At 41.6% G+C, this 18,035-nt stretch overlaps 1 protein-coding gene across 2 annotated transcripts in view; it reads right to left on the bottom strand.

The window, feature by feature from the left end:
* FOXN3 (forkhead box N3) overlaps nucleotides 1-16,977 on the bottom strand; it is a 349,499-nt gene extending 332,522 nt beyond the window's left edge. Inside the window, exons 1-2 of one of the 2 annotated variants that reach the window (XM_012724503.1) lie at nucleotides 16,853-16,977; nucleotides 1,341-1,374 (exon numbers count right to left, since the gene is read on the bottom strand). The gene's annotated coding sequence lies outside the window, so the exon portion shown is untranslated. The remainder of the gene's footprint in view (nucleotides 1-1,340; nucleotides 1,375-16,852) is intronic. The other variant, XM_012724504.1, reaches the window with a different exon arrangement.
* Between the last annotated feature and the right edge of the window lie 1,058 nt (nucleotides 16,978-18,035).

The following is an 18,035-nucleotide window of genomic DNA, read 5'->3' as shown; positions in this document are numbered from 1 at the left end:
TAGTTAGCTGTTCTCTGACCGGTGCCAGAGCTGAGCCCAAGGAGATGCTCCAAGAAATAAAGCATGGCCGGTGCCTAATTATAGACTCAGCACATCTTGCAGTCTGCAGCCTGACCCTTCCTGGAATTTTGATGATGATGCACAGGATACCACTTCCCATTCTTAATCTGCGTTATTTTAGATTACTTGATTCAAAACAATGTTTTGAAGTAAACAGCCCAACATTTTTCCAAAACATGGGCTTTCATCGTTCTATAAAGTAAATTGCCACATGCATTGTGTTTGCTTCCTAGCAGGTGGGTAATAGATTAGCTAGAGTTCCTAAGATATTAGTGTATTTTCCAATCCAACTACAGAGCAGTCAAGAAAGACAATTACTCAATGAAAACAAAATAGGATTCCAACAATTTTACTCAGGTTCATATGTCATTCTCATTTACAAGGACCAATAGCAGCAGAAAATAAAAACGAAGCATTGGAAACAGTGAGCCTAGCAACAAAGTCATGAGTGAAGCTCAAGTACCTTGTGATATTGAGGCCAATAACCCCAGGGTCCAGTTCAGCTGAGATTACCTCAGCCCCAGGGAATATTCAAGAACAAAGCTCCTCCCCTGACTAGAGAAAGGTGGGGCTGTGGAAGCAAGGCCTAAACCAGTGGGAAAAAAGCGCGCCAGGTCTCCACTGAAGGACTTGAAACAGCACCAAGTCTTATTCTTTTACATTGTAAGAATAACCAGCAGTCTCACCGCCACCATGTCAACCACAAAGTCAACAATATGGACCTTTCTTCACCCAAGGGTGTGCATCAACACCCTCTCAGCTAATCCTATTTAGGGTGGAGTCCTATCTCTATTGCTCATCTCTCCATGTCCAGCCCATCATAACTCTCTAGTGTCAGGATATCCCAACAAATACTTACAGAATGACAGTGAATTCCCACAATAGCCCAGAGGGAAATAAGCTGATTTCAACACAACACTGCAGAAGGAAAAACTGAGCCTCCATGGAAAGGCCACTACAGCATGTAGAGTAGGAGTTAGTTTTAGGAGAACTTCTAGAAGAAAAGTTCAAGGAGTTAGCTTATCTCCATGAACTGAAAACCTAACATGACCAATAACCTGAGGCCACCACACTGCATCCCGAAATATGCTAGCAGGTGTGTCATCAGGATAAGAGCATTCCTTTCGTTCATTCAGAGGCTTAATTGTTTTAGAACATTCTGGGTGTTCAAAACTAAGTGCAGGGAGAGCATAAAAAGCCCTCACCTTCAAGGAAGTTGTTACTGGGTTGGAAATTTAGGTTATACAAATATGAAATAAATGTAGAAAATTAGATCTTACCTTGGTGAAATTGATTGCAGGTGAAAGAAGAGCTCTGTGGAGAAAGAAATCAGACTGGACTGAAGTTTCAGGAAAGAAATCTATGCAGAGACTGTCTATTCAACCTGCTTCTTTTTTGCCCTAGGCACATATCTAGATTACCATTCTAGCAATTCCTCCTGTAGACACCTGTGGAAGTTTTACCCAGTCTTAGCCAATGGAGTGGGAACGGACAGAATCTGTCACATGTTAACTGACTGGTAGAAATCTGCCGCTTGTGAGTGTCCAAGTTCTTTCCCAAATAAGCACAATGAGCTGGGGAGCTACAGGTTGAAGATGGAAGGTCACAGAACGCAAAGTGCCTGGGTCCCTGAATCACCACATAAATGAGAAACACCCCTGTTTCATAACAGCCACTTGGATATGTAAGAAAAAACTTACAGTGTTTTGATTCACTCACTGCACTATGTTGGGTTTATTGAAGCAGCTAGTGTTCTATCTACTAACACAAGTTAGAATTTATAATACCCTTGAGTATGTGTGAGGGGAGAAGGTGTTTTGAAAATAGTGATTGCATTGTTTTCTCTGTGAGACCTTTACCCTGGTAAACATAAATTCATACATTTCAAGGAATATTAAGACTTCTAAGTGAGTCATACAAAGAGAAAGAAGGAGAGGGATTCCCTTTCGGATAGGCACCTGTTCACGCCTCTGAAAACAACCAAAAGTGTTGGATCAGGTCTTTCCTCAAAAGTATTTGAATATTTTCATGAGTCAACAAGCAAATAAGGCATACTAAGAGTGTATACATTTATATCAGTTTTAACCTGAAGGCACTTAATAAACTATGAGAACTTGTTTTTATAACTTAGCAAAGCACACTGCACTGACAAAGCCAGATTCCTCCAAGGTACAAAGTATAATCAAAGGCACTCTACTAAAGATAGGATTCTAAAATTACTGGAATTGTTTATCTTAAAAATGAGAGCTTAATTGAAGGAGAAGAGGACTTTACTGAAATTTGTAATCACAGGACAGCCCTCAGATAGGTCTCCAAGATTAACTGACTATGTGGTTGACCCCCAAAAACCTTAAGCTAAGAATTACAAGTCTTTGGTTTCAGATTGGTGATGATCCTAGGCACTTAGCAGAAACCAATATGAAATCTAGAATAACTCACTTTTGATACCAAACTCAAGGAATTTCCACTGATAAAGTATCAAAAATAAATAAATAAATAAGGTCAGAGTAAATCAAAGCAAAGCAAAACAAAAACCACACACAAACATACATACAAAGGAAAGAAAGTATCATGAATAACAGCTAGCAGAAAGAATAAATTGTAGAATTAAAACTCACAAAGGCTTCAAATTTTATAATTATCAAACTCAGGTATAAAGTAAAGGTTTCAGTTATCAACGGGGGAATGTGGTAAGCTAAAAACAAGGTTAAAAAGATAAGGTACAGTCATATATACAATGGAATATTACTTAGCAACCAAAAAAGAGAAACACATGTCTTTTGCAGCAACTTGGATGGAACTGGAAAAGATCATGCTTAGTGAGATAAGCCAGAAAGAGAAAGAAAAATACCAGATGGTTTCACTCATAGCAGGACTATAATGGACCAGGCGAGAAAATAACAAAAATAATGAACAACCATATACCAGAAACATTTAGTGGGGGTGGAGTGGGGAATGGGATCAAAAATGGGGGGGGAAGGGAGAGAAATGCACGGGACTATGGTGGTGGCACACGGGTGATTTGGTGATGGGAAACAATCGAGATGGAAAAAAATGTGCAAAATGATGTAAAAATAAACTTTTGTAATAATTAAAAAAAAAGGCAAAAAAAAAGATAAGGTACAGGAAACTGGAGGTTGAAGAGCTATATAAACCATGGCACATATATGGAGAGAACTAGAAAGTATGAAATGGGTTAAAACAGAGAAGACAGAGATTAAATTTTAGCATATACCTAACCTGAAATCCAGAGCAGAGTTCAGATTCTGAGGATCTTCCTGAACTGATGGGGGAAAAGTCAATATGCAAATTCACACACACACACACACACACACACACACAAATCTCAAGCAAGATAAATACAAAAAGTGAAGTTCATACCTAGATACTTTATAATAAAACTAAAGGATGCCAAAGGCAAAGAGAGTCTCTTAAAAACTGTCATAAAGTATCCTGAAAATTCATTCAATGACAAGTGGCAATTAGACTTAGCACTGAGTCTCAGTAAAGGAAGCAAAAAACAATAGAGTACTTTTAATGTACTGGAAGAAAATAGTTGAAATTTTATACTTAGCAAAAATATGTCTTACATACAATTAAGTGGTATTTGAAAAAATTGGGAAAATTTTCTAACAAACAATAACTGAAATAGTTTTTCTTCAATCGATCCTCATTAAATAAAATCTAACAAGAAAAAGTAGTGAGGGGAAGAAGGAGAAGCAATTATAAGCAAAGATAATAGTAAGTATGTGAGTAAATCTGAAATAGCACTAAGACTTTAAATAACCTGTGAGTTAAAAAAAGATAGTAGGGCCCTCCCTGGTGGTGCAGTGGGTTAGAGCACAGCACTAAGAAGCTAAAGCCACTTCAGCAAGAGTTTGATTCCCGCCCAGGAAGTGACTCACATGGGCGGCAGACCTCTCCTGACCCACCTGCTATCCCCTCAGCAGTGTACTTCATCCATCTGCCTGTTCTGCTCCCCGCTCTGTCTCTGGTGAATCTTCTCACCGTCCTGCACCTCTGGCCTATATCCCAGTTTTGTATGTATAAATAAAGAAATCTTAATAATAATAAAAAAAGATAGTAGATAGAACTAAATTCTAACCAAGTAACAGACTTCATTTAGAGAGAGGATGATAACTGGAGATAAGTTGTTTAAGTTCTCTGAATTGTTTGGGATTAGAGGAAAGATATGAATTAGCTTTGAACTTTGATATGTATGATATGCAAACTGAACTTTCTAGAGAGTCACTTAAAAAAGGAAAAATAGAGTATAGAACTTCCAAAGTACTAAAGAATACATGAAATATAAATAAAAAGACTAATCAATAAAAAGACACAAGATTAGGGATAAATAGTGTAAATCATAGTCTTGAAGGAACAGAATGACTTCTATCTGTAATACCAATAAATATAAAGAGATTATATAGTTGAGTTAAAAAACATTTACAGGTTGCATTAAAACAATATCCGACTATATGGCAGATGTACAAAACACATCTAAAATATTAGGGTACAAGGAATTTGACACAATCAAGGATGGTAATGTATATACACCAAGTAATTTAATATCAAAATGTATCAAGAAAAACTGATAACCCACTATCCTAGTAGGAGATTTTTATATACTTCTCTCAATAAAAATAGATCTAATAAAGGATTAATGAAAGCAGAGAAAATTCAAAGAACTCAGTTAAAAAGCTTGACTTAATGTTACAAGATTGATACCAAAAGACTATATCTAATGACAAAAATGTAATTGTTACAATCTACACAGAACAAATACTCCAAAAGATAAAAGAAGTTAGGAGATTGAAAGAAAACATGTGTACCTAACTCATAGAACAAACAAAAAGGCATAATAAAAATTTTACATATTAAAACTTCTGAGATAGAGCTCACTCCATAATTAGAACATATGGCCTATTTTCTATATTAGAAAAGAAATTTACAAAAATAATGAACTAAGCTGTCATCTTAAGAAGTTAGAAAAAAATAGCAAAATAATCACAAAAGAATAAAAAGCACAAAGATACAAGCAGAGAATAAACAGAAAGATATACTATGGAGAACATCTAAGAAATTAAATTTGGGGGGAAACACTAAGAGTAGTAACAAAACTCTAGTGATACTGAGTAAAGAAAAAGTAAGCGAGCATGTAAGTATGTAAGGAATGAAGAATTAGATTAATTGTGATGACAGCGAGGTTTAAAAAATATTAAAACCCTAAAAAGAGGCTATTATAAATAATCCCTAGCTTCCCAAATCCTAAAGAAGAAATAAACAAATTTCTAGAAATATACGAATTGCTAAAAACAGAACCTTGAAAAAAGAGAATACCAGAATAGCCTCGCTATAAAAGAAGCTAAATTAATACTGGCAAATATTTCTAAAATCCCATCCCAGATAGTCAGGTGACTGTTATGGCACATTCTACGGAACCCACAGTCTGACGAAACAAAATGTTGCAGACAATAAGAGATAAGGGTTGTCTGACTTACTTTCGAAAGCCAGGAAAAGATTGATAGCAAAATTTGTTACAAAAAGAGAATTACAGGCTTCTTGCTCATGAATGCTAATGGAAAAATCCTAAGAAATTCTGTCAAGGAAAAGTTCCCCTTGCACACTGAAAACATCACAGTTCAGACACACTTAGGGAAATATTTGTATGTTTCTTTACCTAGTAGGCTAGGCAGGAATAAATACGGGAATCTGTGTTTGAACTGCTACTTCCTCCTGGTGTGTGAAGTACGGAATTCCCCCTCCTGTCAGAACTCACATCACTGTGCAATAAAAAAGCTCTGTAATGATGGAGGAAAAAATTTTCACTTGCAAATGTTCATGTCCTATGACCAGCAATTTCACACCCAGGTAGGAACCCTAGTGCAGAAAGCTTCTCCTTTGCTGTTGCTGACCCTGGTTCATAATAAGTACATTTGAACCCATGGCCCTAAATGCACATATACTCAACACCCACATATGGAAATAAAACTGGGGTGTCTTAAAATCACTCCTACCCTTATTATAAGAAAGATGCTCTGATGCTTTCTGTTTTATTCTTAACCTCTTTCATTTTTTTAAAGTGCTGTTTGGTCATAACCTACTGAACCAGTTCCCTAGCCACTAATGGTCAGAACACAGAGTACAAAAAACACTAACCTACAGAAATGTTTGTTTATATTACCAGCAGATATGTTGAAGACTGCTCATAGCAACAAAATAATCTGAATGCTCATTTATAGTAGACTTCACATGTTCATATGCTGGTCTAACAACAAGCAGGAAAGAAATGACAAAAAAGCATTCTATACAGTAATGCAAGTGTTTCCTGGAAACATAATGTTGAACAAAAACAAAAGAAATTGCAGAACTAATATGTACACACATTCACACAATGTTTCCATTTACATAGAGCAGGAACAACTACAGGATGAATGGCTTCCAAAGTTAAAACGTTTGTAGTAAGACAGATACAACAGCGGTGATCCCAAATGCACTTCAGCTACTCAAGTGCCTGGGGCTAGAACGTGACCATTCTTAGCTGCAAGGGAGTCTTAGAGATGTGACTGAGCTCTGCTATCAGGGCGAACAGGCACAACAGGAAGCTAGTAGGGGTTCTGACCCTGCTACAAGCAGAAAGTTCACAGCCCTGAAAGCCGGACTTTGTTGCAGGCAGGAATGTTCCCTCTTACACAGGAGCATGAAGGACTCACTCAAAGAATTCGCAATAGAATGCAATAGAAAGTGCTGCTTTCACCCACGAGGGACAGTGAAGTCCCTAATCTTTCTGGTTGATGGTAGAAGGATGGGGTAGTAGAAAGGAAGTGAAAGAAGACCCCCCCCCCATTTCTGATCCCACTTAATTAGGGGGCAGTGGCTGTACTCCTTGGCCTGACTTGCCATGGGAGCTTTGGTCTCCTGGGCACAGAGATGGTCTTGTGCACACCCCTGCTTCATGGGATCCCTGGGAAGAACCAGCTGCACCACCTGGACATAGCTTCACCTGCCTGGCACAGCAGCTTGCCCAAGCAGAGGGTGAAGTGCAAGGTTTCAGGTGGGGTGTGGTAGATGAGCAAAAGAGCCAAGCCAGTGGGCTTGATGGAGAGTGCAGCAAATACTCAGAGTTGCTGTCAACAAGAGGCGAGGAGAGACAGCATGAGGAGGGGGTACAGAGAAGGTTCTGGTGATGCTAAGAGCACAACCAGTGAATTTTTTTTCTTTTTTTTGCAAACTGTGGGTCACTTGTTGGATCCCAGCCTGTGTTTTTGTCATTAAATAAAATTGAGTAGAAGCATTCAGAGTGCACTGAATGTAGCAAGAATAAGTTTGCCAAAGTTGTGTTTTAGTTACATATGTTATTTTGCAAAATCATTTGGGCTTCTGTCTGTCCACTTGTGCTCACCACCATCCACCAGGGCAATGTATCTGCATCTTACTGGGGGTTCCTGAAAGACCACTGGACTAGAACCATGTCTGAGTCACAGACTTCAGCTGCAGGCACAGGCGGACCCAGAGGACAGGGCTCCAGGCCCCTGAGAGCAAAGGCCACCCCATTCCAGGGGCCTGAGTTTGTTCACCTTCCATAAGAGATAAAAGGAAGAAGCCTGCTCACTGCCCTTCCCCCACACACTGTGGTCAGAGGCAAAGAAGAGGGGGATGACAGGAGATATTTTCCTAGGAAGACTGAAGATTATTTTAAGGGACTTTTTGGATTACTAGATTAAACTAAATTTTAAAATGCATGGGATCAAAGGCTAAAATTCTTTTCCTGAAAAACACCAGGATGTGTGCAGGGGAAGAGAGTATGCTACAGACGAAATGAACAAACTGCATTTTCTCTGCACACTGAAGCTGTACAATGGGTAGAACTAGTGACTGTAGAATATGTGAAGTGTGAAAGTAGGTGGCAATGGTCAGGAAAACGAAAGGACCAAACACAGAAGAACTCGAAGGAGCAAAGCAAGTTCTGGGATGAATAATGACCAGCTCTTGGGCATTCCCTGAGCAGAAATGGGTAGGGACAGATCATAAAAGGACTTAAAAGTTAAGAAGAGGAGGACAGACTTGTTAAGGGTAAAGAAGCACAGGGAGTCACCATAGGTTCTTGGTAGATGCAACAAAGTCCCAATAACATAATAAACATAGCTACATTAATTTATGATGTAACTGCAGCCTGGCTCTGAGTCTAATGCTTTTTGGGGACTCGATGATTAGCCTTCACAATAATCCTTACAGGATTTCCACACGACTGGGTCATATTTCCATATTTATCTCTTAGATTAAGGTCAGAGACAAGGTTTGAAAAGAGAGAGCTTTGGAGCCCAAACATCCAGTATTTTAGGGAAAGGGGTCTTTGGGAGGACAGAAGAAGAAGGGGAGCCATGAGGGACAGAGCATCCTTGAAATGTCCCATGGTATCCTTAGGGTGAGGCACAAGAACTCAAAATGAAGAACTGGGTCTGAGGTGGACTTCAAAGAAAGCAGAAAGAATCCCTGGTGATCAATTAACTGTATGGAGTGTCAAGCAAGATGGCATTCTATATCCAGCCTGGGGAACGAGGGTAGTGACTGTGACAGAGGAAACAATGACCAAATGGATGCTCTTGTAGAAAATGCCTGCTGGCATGCTTGCACTCTGAGCTAAGTCCCTTCTCCAGTTTCCAATTTTCGGACTAAAGAACCTCTGGGTCTTCCTTCATTTTGAAATTCAAAAGAATTTCAAAAATCATTTTGATTCTCCTGAAATGTCTACAGTTCCACATCTGTGGAAGGAGCTGAAGAACAGAGTGCTGGCAGGAGAAATGATGTTCCCACCAGACCAGCCAGCCAACCTCTGCTGCTGCCGAGGCAAGCAATACCAACAAGACCCCCAACAGCCATCCCAAGTGGGGTGTCACTCAGCCAACATGCAGACCGCAGGGCTGGGAATCGATGCCCTCTGAGAACTGTCATCGGTCAGTGACAGGATGACAAGTCTGACACAGCCCGCAGATTCCTGCTGCCAGCAGAGGCAACTGGAGGGAAGATTCACTACTGGCTCCTCCTCTTCCTTATCTCCACTCTCGACCCCTGCTGAGGTCTTCCTGGGATCATTTCCCAAGTAAATGACCTACCCTACATTCTCTTTTCAATGTGGGCTTTTAAAAAAACAAACAGCAAACAAAACCATATAGGTTTGTCCCACTATCTAAAAGTAAAGCAACCCAATGAAGCTTTTGCCCAACCTGAAATGACCTGAAGTATTGATAATTATTATTTATTTACATGGAAAAGTATTGAGCATCCCAACTCAAAAGATGACCAAATCGTGCCAAATAACACATGAAATCTAACAGGGCACTAACACAGAGTAAAAGCACAGACGAGCAGGAGGCTGTCTGGAAGATTTTATGTGCCTGTCACCAGCCATAGCTTCTAGTAGGTAGTAGTTACTCAGTATTGTTCACCAAGTGAATCTGTGGATGATTTGTTTTTCCAAGTGAGCACATAAAGATCTTTAGCACATCCCTAGGTCAATTTTTTTTTTTTTTTTAAGATTTATTTATGTGTACATACAGAACTGGGGTATGGGCCAGAGGCTCAGGGGCGGCTAGAGGCTTCCCCAGACACAGAGTGGGGAGCAGAACAGGCCGACTGATGAAGTAGCTGCTGAGGGGAGCAGCGGGCGGGTCAGGAGAGGTCTGCCACGCCATGTGTGACCTCCAGGGCAGGTGGGAATCGAACTCATGCAGAAGTGGCTTTAGCTTCTTAGTGCTGTGCTTTAACTTACTGCACCACCAGGGAGGGCTCCCTAGGTCAATTTTTAAAAATGAATTCATACGTGTGAACTCCATGAAGGCAGGCATGTGACATATGTATTAGTTCCCCCATGTTCTGATCAGTTACCTGAAATCTTCAAGGGAATGAGGCTGTGCCAGGCATCTGCACATATCCACACAGGTTCCACACTAATTCCAACTGGTCCCATACATGCAGGTATAGTGCAATGTTCAGCTAAGGATTTCAGTTGTCATTTCCCCAGCCACGCCCCCACCGGTGCAAGAGCAGAACTTAGATGAGGGCGTCAAACTGACCCTTTCTACCTGGTCTGTGCAAATCCACACAGGCATGGGTGATCAGGCACAGGGGAGCCCTAAGGAGGCCCAGATACCCCGTTGACCTGCCAACGTAAACCAGCTCTTTTTGACTCTGATACAAAGGAGATGCCATCATAATATTTACACCTGGAGGAGTTGGGTATTTCAGGCAAATTACAAAAGTGAATGTTGTCTAGGAAAACAACTATGTGTTGTATTTGGGTAAATCAGGAGGGTCGTCATGGACCCAGGTCAAAGTGCTCAGAGGACAGCCAGGTGAGTAAAGGAAGAGGCTCCCTGACCAGGGACTAACAACCCTCTCCCACCACTAATGTTCACACAACAGGGAAGCAAAATCCAACTTTTCCCAGAACCGTGACAAATATTCCCCACCCAACCCTGCAACCACTCCCAGGAAAAGACTATTTCAGCATGGAAGGGGATACCATCAACCCTGAAACAGAACAGAGGGACACATGTAAGGTTGCCGGTGGGGTGGAAGTGTCTGGAATTTGGAGTCAAGGGTCTGAAGGTGAAATCCCTTTGCTAATTGACTACCAAAGGGCGTGTGGCCCTGGGGGACATAGTTGCCTCACTCTCTTCATCTATAAAATGGGAGGTGAATGTATTTTATCATTAAGTAGTATGCTATGTCAGTACTAGTTTACTACATGAGTCAATTAAAGTAATGTCGAGGCAACAACTGATAGACAAAGGCCCCTCACGAGTATGTCAAGCTATTTCTCTATTACCCAATATCGCCGAACTCACCTAAAGCAAATTATTTCTTTTTCAAGAGTCATTCTAAATGCTAAGTCTAGTCTCATGGAACAAAATGAATCTAAATTTAGAACATTTATTAACGAGTCATTCTATGATAATTGTTTTCATCTTAAGGCTGCAAAAATGTTAAGCTTGTGGCATCAGAAAATTTCACAGTGCAAAGATATCACAAGTGACCTAAAATCTAACCTCGTATATATGAGAAAAACCCCTCTTCAAAAGGACTCTCTACTCTCTGCACCCTGAGAAAATGTCATCACCAAGGGGTAGGACTCAGTCTCTGGAACATTAACAACTTCAGCAATGGCCTGGTGACTGAGGTGCTCCCTTGGGGGCCCCTGGTCCATCATCACTGAAGCCAAGACACAGCTGTACTGAATTTCTCTCGCTGTAGACATTCTTCTTTGAAATGCAGGTAGGGAAAAGACTAAGACCGCCTCAAATAGCCTAATCCAGGAAAGTCTTATCCAGCACCATTCAAAACAGCAACAAAAAGTTAAGCACAATCATTTTCCTCTACTACTACAGCCAACTATTTGGTGCTTATACTGGTTTCATCTTTGGAGAGGAAATATTTTCTTTAGAAAATAGTTCCAGCACAAATTGTTACAAGATCTCTGGCTTCCCGGAACATTGATTATTTTAATCCTCAGCCCTAACCCCACGCAGGTAACAGAAACATGGCCAGCGGAGTGGAAAAATAGGAGAATGTCAAGAGGGGTCCGTTCTGTCTACTTTTGGGACTCTCGACTGTGCAGCCTGCAGAAATAATGCAGAGGCTGGCTGTAGTCGTCAGAAACACGGAGCTCCCAAAGATTGCTGGAAGCCTTTGCTGATGTCGCCTTACTTCCACAGCCATACACACCTGACCTGAGCAGCTGTGCCCCCACTAGTGGACTGAAGGGGCTGCCTCTGCCTGTCTAAATCACCCCCACGCCACCCCGGCGGAAATCTCAACACCGGGAGCTTCTGGGATGTGAAAAGACCCAGCCCCTAAATTCCCGTTGCATAAATCTCATAACAGAAGAGATAATGTGAATCTAGTTGATGATATTCAAATATCATCTGTGTGTTATCATTTCACTCAACACTCAAAACACCACCGAGCCTGCCAAGCAGATTATACAGCTTGGCAAACTTTCATTTCATGAATGACACTTAATATGAAATAATTTTCACTGACAAATAGAATAACAGTGATAAAGCAGATTCTGAGGTGGTAATTGAACAAATCCAAGTATTCTCATACAATATTAACCAACTGATCTCGAACACCCACCATGTACCTATAGCTTACAAGGACAGGGGCTCGGATTCCTAAGTCACCCCTAAAAATATCCCTTCCGCTTCCTGCATGGGAGACGACACTAGGGTCTTTCATTACTTTGGGCCAGTTGGGTTTTTTGCTCTAAACATACAAGCTGATTCGAGGACACTGGAAAACATACATTTTTCCTACTCAGTCTGAGAACAGCGTCACCTTAAATGTCAAGGCAAAAGTTCTCTCATCAGCTAGGAGGTTCCAGGACTCTGCCAGCCATTCCCCTGGGCCTTCTTTAGAGACTATTTTGGGCATTTTAAAAGCAGAGGTTTGCAAACTCCATTCACGGGGTACCCCAGGCACACCCCAGGGGAATGAGACTGTGCACTCTGTTTTTATTCCACTCAGATACTGAGGTCTTGCATAAGATTCTATTTGGTGCTAAATATATAACAAAAAAATGATGTCTTCAAAAATGTGTGAAAATAATTGCAACAAATGGTTCTTTTTTCCTGGGGCACACCTAGCCCCCTCCCCAAACTGTTCCCTCAAATGGAGGTGTCTGTTTTTATTTTCCTTTACAGATACTTTAGCTTTTTTCCTCTTCCAGAATTGAAACATACTTGAATTAAAACAGTGAAATACATTTATTTGCAATATTCAAAAAATAACACAGAATAAGTCTTTCCAAGGTTATAATTTGTTTTAGAGACCATTCGCTTCCTGTGTCAAAATGGCTTCAGCACCCCTCCCGCCAGCCCCCATATTTCCCATTCTGTCCCCTACATTAATTTTTGCCTTCAGCCAAGTAGGCACAGACCTAGCACGTAGCCTTTATAGACTTTTCTTATAAACAAAGAGAAGAATGAAGCTGTGTCTCTCCCCTTACCAATCCAAAATTGAGAATGGCATTTGGTTGGCATTCTGGACTAATTGTTAGAAATTTGGCACAGCCACTCAAAAGTGCCAGCTTCAGTGAGTGTGCATGCATCTGACGACTGAGAATGGATTGGAGTATTAGTGAACAGCTTGTTAATTTGTATTGGTAAAATATGTTGTACAATATAATGATCCATTTTTTTCCTAATCCCAAAGTCAAAATAAATAAACAGAAAAATGAACAAGTCCATCATTTTCTCCTCAATAGTCCCTTTCTGGGCAAACTATTTGACAGACAATGGAGAATGAAGGCAGGGTCGAAAAACCAACAAATCCCATTCATTTCCTTCAGTTTGTAAAAACAAGTAACTGACATGTTTCCTGCCCCTGAACATACTTACAGATAAGAAAGTCCCTACAGGAAATCCTTTGCTAAAAGACAACTGTTATGCCATTACACTTAACCTTTTTCACCAAATCCCAACCAGTTAAGTATCTGACAACATGAGATCATGAAATATATCCTAAATCGTCAAATTATGTGTGACCACTTTGAGAGACTGTATTTCTGATGACAAATATAAGGGATATTAGGCAAATACTGAAATAGAGTCGGGCTTCTCTCTAGGTCCTCCTTCCCCCCAAGCAATTAGTTAATGAAAACATGGGAAATTTGTTGCTTTTGAAAAAGATCAAAGTGTTAATTAAATAAGATTTTTTAAACTGACCATTTTCAATTAAGATAAGCAATATAATGCTATAAATCATTATGATTAGAAGGAAGATATTTCTAAATGAAGATCAAGAACTTGAAATTAAAGACTACCATTAACAAGATTAGAAAAATACAAGAAATGCACTGATTTCTATTTATAAGTGATTCCCCAAGGCAAAATTGAGAAGGTCTCCTGGGTTAGTTTCTACTCAGCAAACTCCATAGGGGTGGTTTCCAAACTTTTTTCCCTTCTTCACCATCCTCCCTGAAACCATGAATAAGGTACTAGAAATATTCACAGGGCCCTCCCCCGTGGTGCAAGAAGCACTAGGAAGCTAGCCACAGCCACTGCAGCAGGAGTTCCATCCCAGGCCAGGGAGATGACCCACATGGCGCAGCAGACCTCTCCTGACCCGCTTGCTGCTCCCCTCAGCAGTGGATTTCAGTAGATCTGCCTGTTCTGCTCCCCACTCTGTCTCTGGTGAATCCTCTCACCAACCCAGCACCTCTGGCGTGTACCCCAGTTCTGTATGCATACATAAATCTTGAAAAAAAGAAAACATTCATAGCCAAGGTTTGGGCAACCTCTCAACGATCCTAAAAACTAACACACATCTTCTCCAACCGCAAAAATTAAGGAAAGTTTTCTAAGTTAACTGGACAAAATAACTGCCGTTGGGCAACTATCACTTCTGGTCAGTAGTTGAACAGTTCTTCCTCTCCCTGCCCAGGGCAGGAGCTTCTGTTCAAGCCAGTTCACCTCCCAACCTCTTGCAAACAGGTTCTTCAGTAGTTCTTCCCCCAAATGCCTCTTCATCCACAGGTAACAATCTCCCACTTAAGAGTTCAGGGAAGAGTTTTGTCCTAAAGGCAGACAGACAAACCCTTCTGATCCACAGTCTGGTGCTCCAGTAAATTCTTCTTTGCCTTTCTTGCACCACTCTGAGGTCGCAAACTGCCAAGTAAGCATGCCTGCTCATCCCTGCTTTAAGGTTTCTTCACCATGTATCTTCAATAAAAATAGTTATGAAATCCAGGAGACTGCATTTTTGGTTGTTGTTGTAAAATGACCTTGATTTGACAGGCACAGTCTCAGGTTTCAACAGATGCTGTGGGAAAGCTCACAGAAGCCAACATGTTCTCCAGGCATCTGTGATGACATGCAGGGTTTTATTTTTTTAAGTGGTGGTTATGGTAGTGGGGGTGGGGGGTACTCTTCTCAGTTTCCATGACAACCATGTCTCCACTCATGGGCTATTAGATACCATCCACTTCCTGTGTCTAAATTTCTAAGCCAATCAGAAAAGTGTTTATACATTTAACAACTTCTGGGACAGTGCTTCTTTCACTGAGCTGGTTAAGTCTCAAGTGAAGATTGTTTGGGCCTCATTTTTTTTTTTCTCTTGGTGATAATAACATCCCACAACATTTACTATTAATTCGTGTTCTTATAAGATGAAGAATACCCTTTTTCTGGCTGTGAAAGGCATTTGGCTTAAGCCAAATGCCACAATTTCTTAGAATAATGAGGAAGCTGATGTTGATTCTCCTCATTGTCTTTTTCTTTGGCCACTGCAGCCTGCAATTCAGTACCTAGGACCCACTAGTGTACAAGACACTTAAATGATCAAAGTAAAGACACAGTTTGGTGTCCTTCTGCTTGATGGTACGATGCATATACTCCGAACCAAAAAATAGGGGGGGGGGGAATTATTCTAAGTTGAACAACTTTATATGCTACAACTCTGGATGATTTCTGAGGTGAAATCATGGAGCATGCAAAGTGGTGTGTCTATAAATGTAAGCTGACGTCCGCAAAGAAATTTGTCACCAAAATGGCCTACTTTATCTGGATAGAAACAACAACAAAAATAAACAGAAAAGGATCGCAAGCAAACTGTGCCCGAATTGAAAATCCATCTAGGAGAGATCTGTGCGGGAGAAAGGTTGGGGTGAGGGTCTTCCCAAGTCTCCCAGTAACTGACCAATCAGCGTGAGAGTTAAAGTGGGCTGCGGTCACGCTCGGGGCTGCTTTGCCTTCTCTAAGGCAGAGCTGACGATCAATGAAAAACAGGGAACAAAAGGAATATAACAGGAATGTCTTCCTTCGCTAAGGAAAACGACCCCCTTTTTCGTGAATGGGCCAGTCGCACCCTGCCTACCACAGCTCCACCTGGGAGCGTCCAGCCGACCGGTGGCTGAACGCGAGGCACATTTTACATTTGCCATCATGTGTCCCAACTGCCAGCAAATGTGTCACCTTAAGTACATCCTGTGACAGGGGAGCCCCAGCCGATTGAAACTAATACATTAAATAAATGAATAAGCCCACAATTAAAAGCTGCTGAGAAAGATTGCGTTTCCCTCCCCCAAACGTCATCCCGGGAGTATAAACAAAGCATGAAAAATAGTCTTTTCAGGCTCCCCAGCCAGTAATCACGGCTTTCGCCTCAAAATAATGTTTCCAAAAGAGAAATAGTCTCACTGCCCTCCAAGGAAACTCTCATCTGTACATGTCGTCTTAGGATAGCCAGTTACAGTATTCGAAAAGAGGTTGAAACTGCCCACAGATATGACACTCTGTGTATAATTGATAGCAAAACAGTTGCGACAGCAATGCTGTAAACTCTGCCGAAGCCAAACTCCACATTTAACACGGCAGCTCCTTGAAAATAAAAGTCACGTCTGGGAAGCCCGCAAAAGTAACGCCCCGAGAAGTAATTAACAGAATTACATCAATTGCTTGATGATTTTAAAAATTACCCCTCCTGCCTGCTATTTTTAATTTTTTACCAAAAATTAACTATCCACACATTCCTGAGAAACTTTTTTTTTTTTAATGAACTTACTTTTGAGACAAAACTAATGAAAATATGCAACTTGCCATCCCTGGGTCTTTCCCATTTGGGCTGCATGCTATAAATCAATCTGAAACCAGGTGGAAATATGGGGGCGGACACCTTAAAAAAATCAAAGGGCTCCCCAAAATGCAGCTGCCGGAACAGCGAGGGCTTCTCATGACAATGCTGAGCCAGAGCAGAAGATCAGGAGACAGGAAATGAGCCCCATTTTCGTTACCTTTGATCGCCTGCCCCCCCGCTGCTTCTCGCGGCCGCATTGGGGGGCTGCGGCGACGCTGGACTTGCGGGTGGCCCCGCCGCGGGGTCGCGCCGTCTCCCGGCCGAGCTGCAGCGGTTCGCGGCCGGAACCCCGGCTCCAGCCCCGGCGCCCGCCCGGGGTCGGCGGCGCGGCTCCCACCCGGGCCGGGAGCCCTGCTGGGTCCTAGTGCGAGCCGCGCGCCCGCCCGCGGCCGGGTCTGCAGCCGGCACTTACCCCAGGCAGCTTGGGGGTACCGCGAAGCCCCGGGAAAGCCGAAACACCCTGTGGCCCCTTTCAAAAGCGGACGGCGTAGGTGCGAATGGACTGGCGCCTCACGGCAAACCCTGGCATAAGATGTAAAAAGAAAATCGCTGGCTGCACGGAACTCATCGAAGGCGGATGTGCCTGTCTGCAGCCCAGTTCAAAGCACGGGGCAGTAACTGGTTTCTTTCGGTAGGTTTGGCCGGTGCCCTGTGCAGGGTCACAGGGCGGGCATAGTGCGGGATCCATGGAGAGAGATACCAAGTATATACAACCCCCCCCCCAAAAAAAAGGTAAGAACGGGGATTTAAAACAGTTTTCCAATCATTTTTTCCCTTAACAGGTCCTTTTGCGATTCTAACTTTATCATATGATGTTTTAAATAACAAAGGTCCATATGGCTAAACACACAGTCATTTGATTTTCAAAAGACCTCAAAAATTGCTTCAAAATATGCCCTCGTGTACCTCCAAGAAACCAATGAGAAAGAATTAATAGTGGCATATGGTGTGCCTCCTAGAGAAAACTTAATTACAAATTAAAACAAGTGCAAAGATCCCCAAATTCAGTAAACTGGAAGTAAATTATGATCCTAGACATAGATGGCGTATGTACAATTAGGGAAAATATAAGTTCTAGATTTCTCCTTTAACTGCAGAGAGCTGTTCCGTGAACCCCATAATAACATATCTAGACCAGTCCCCTAACGAGCTTTCAGCAGTCTCCAGAAAGGAAGCCCCCCTGGAAGACAAACCTCAAACTTAACAAATGTTCATTTAAGAGGACACTTTTATTAGCTAGCCCTTCATTCAAAATAAGTGCTTTAGTTTGAAAAGTCAGTTTGAAAGCCTTCAAGATTTTTTTTTTCAGTCTTTGCTATCACCAAGTTTGAAGGTCACAA

Source organism: Condylura cristata, unplaced genomic scaffold, assembly GCF_000260355.1.
Source record: "Condylura cristata isolate star-nosed mole 26May11 unplaced genomic scaffold, ConCri1.0 scaffold00013, whole genome shotgun sequence".
NCBI lineage: Eukaryota > Metazoa > Chordata > Mammalia > Eulipotyphla > Talpidae > Condylura > Condylura cristata.
The sequence above is the reverse complement of the archived record's forward strand: the minus strand, read 5'-3'. Positions and strand labels throughout refer to the sequence as shown.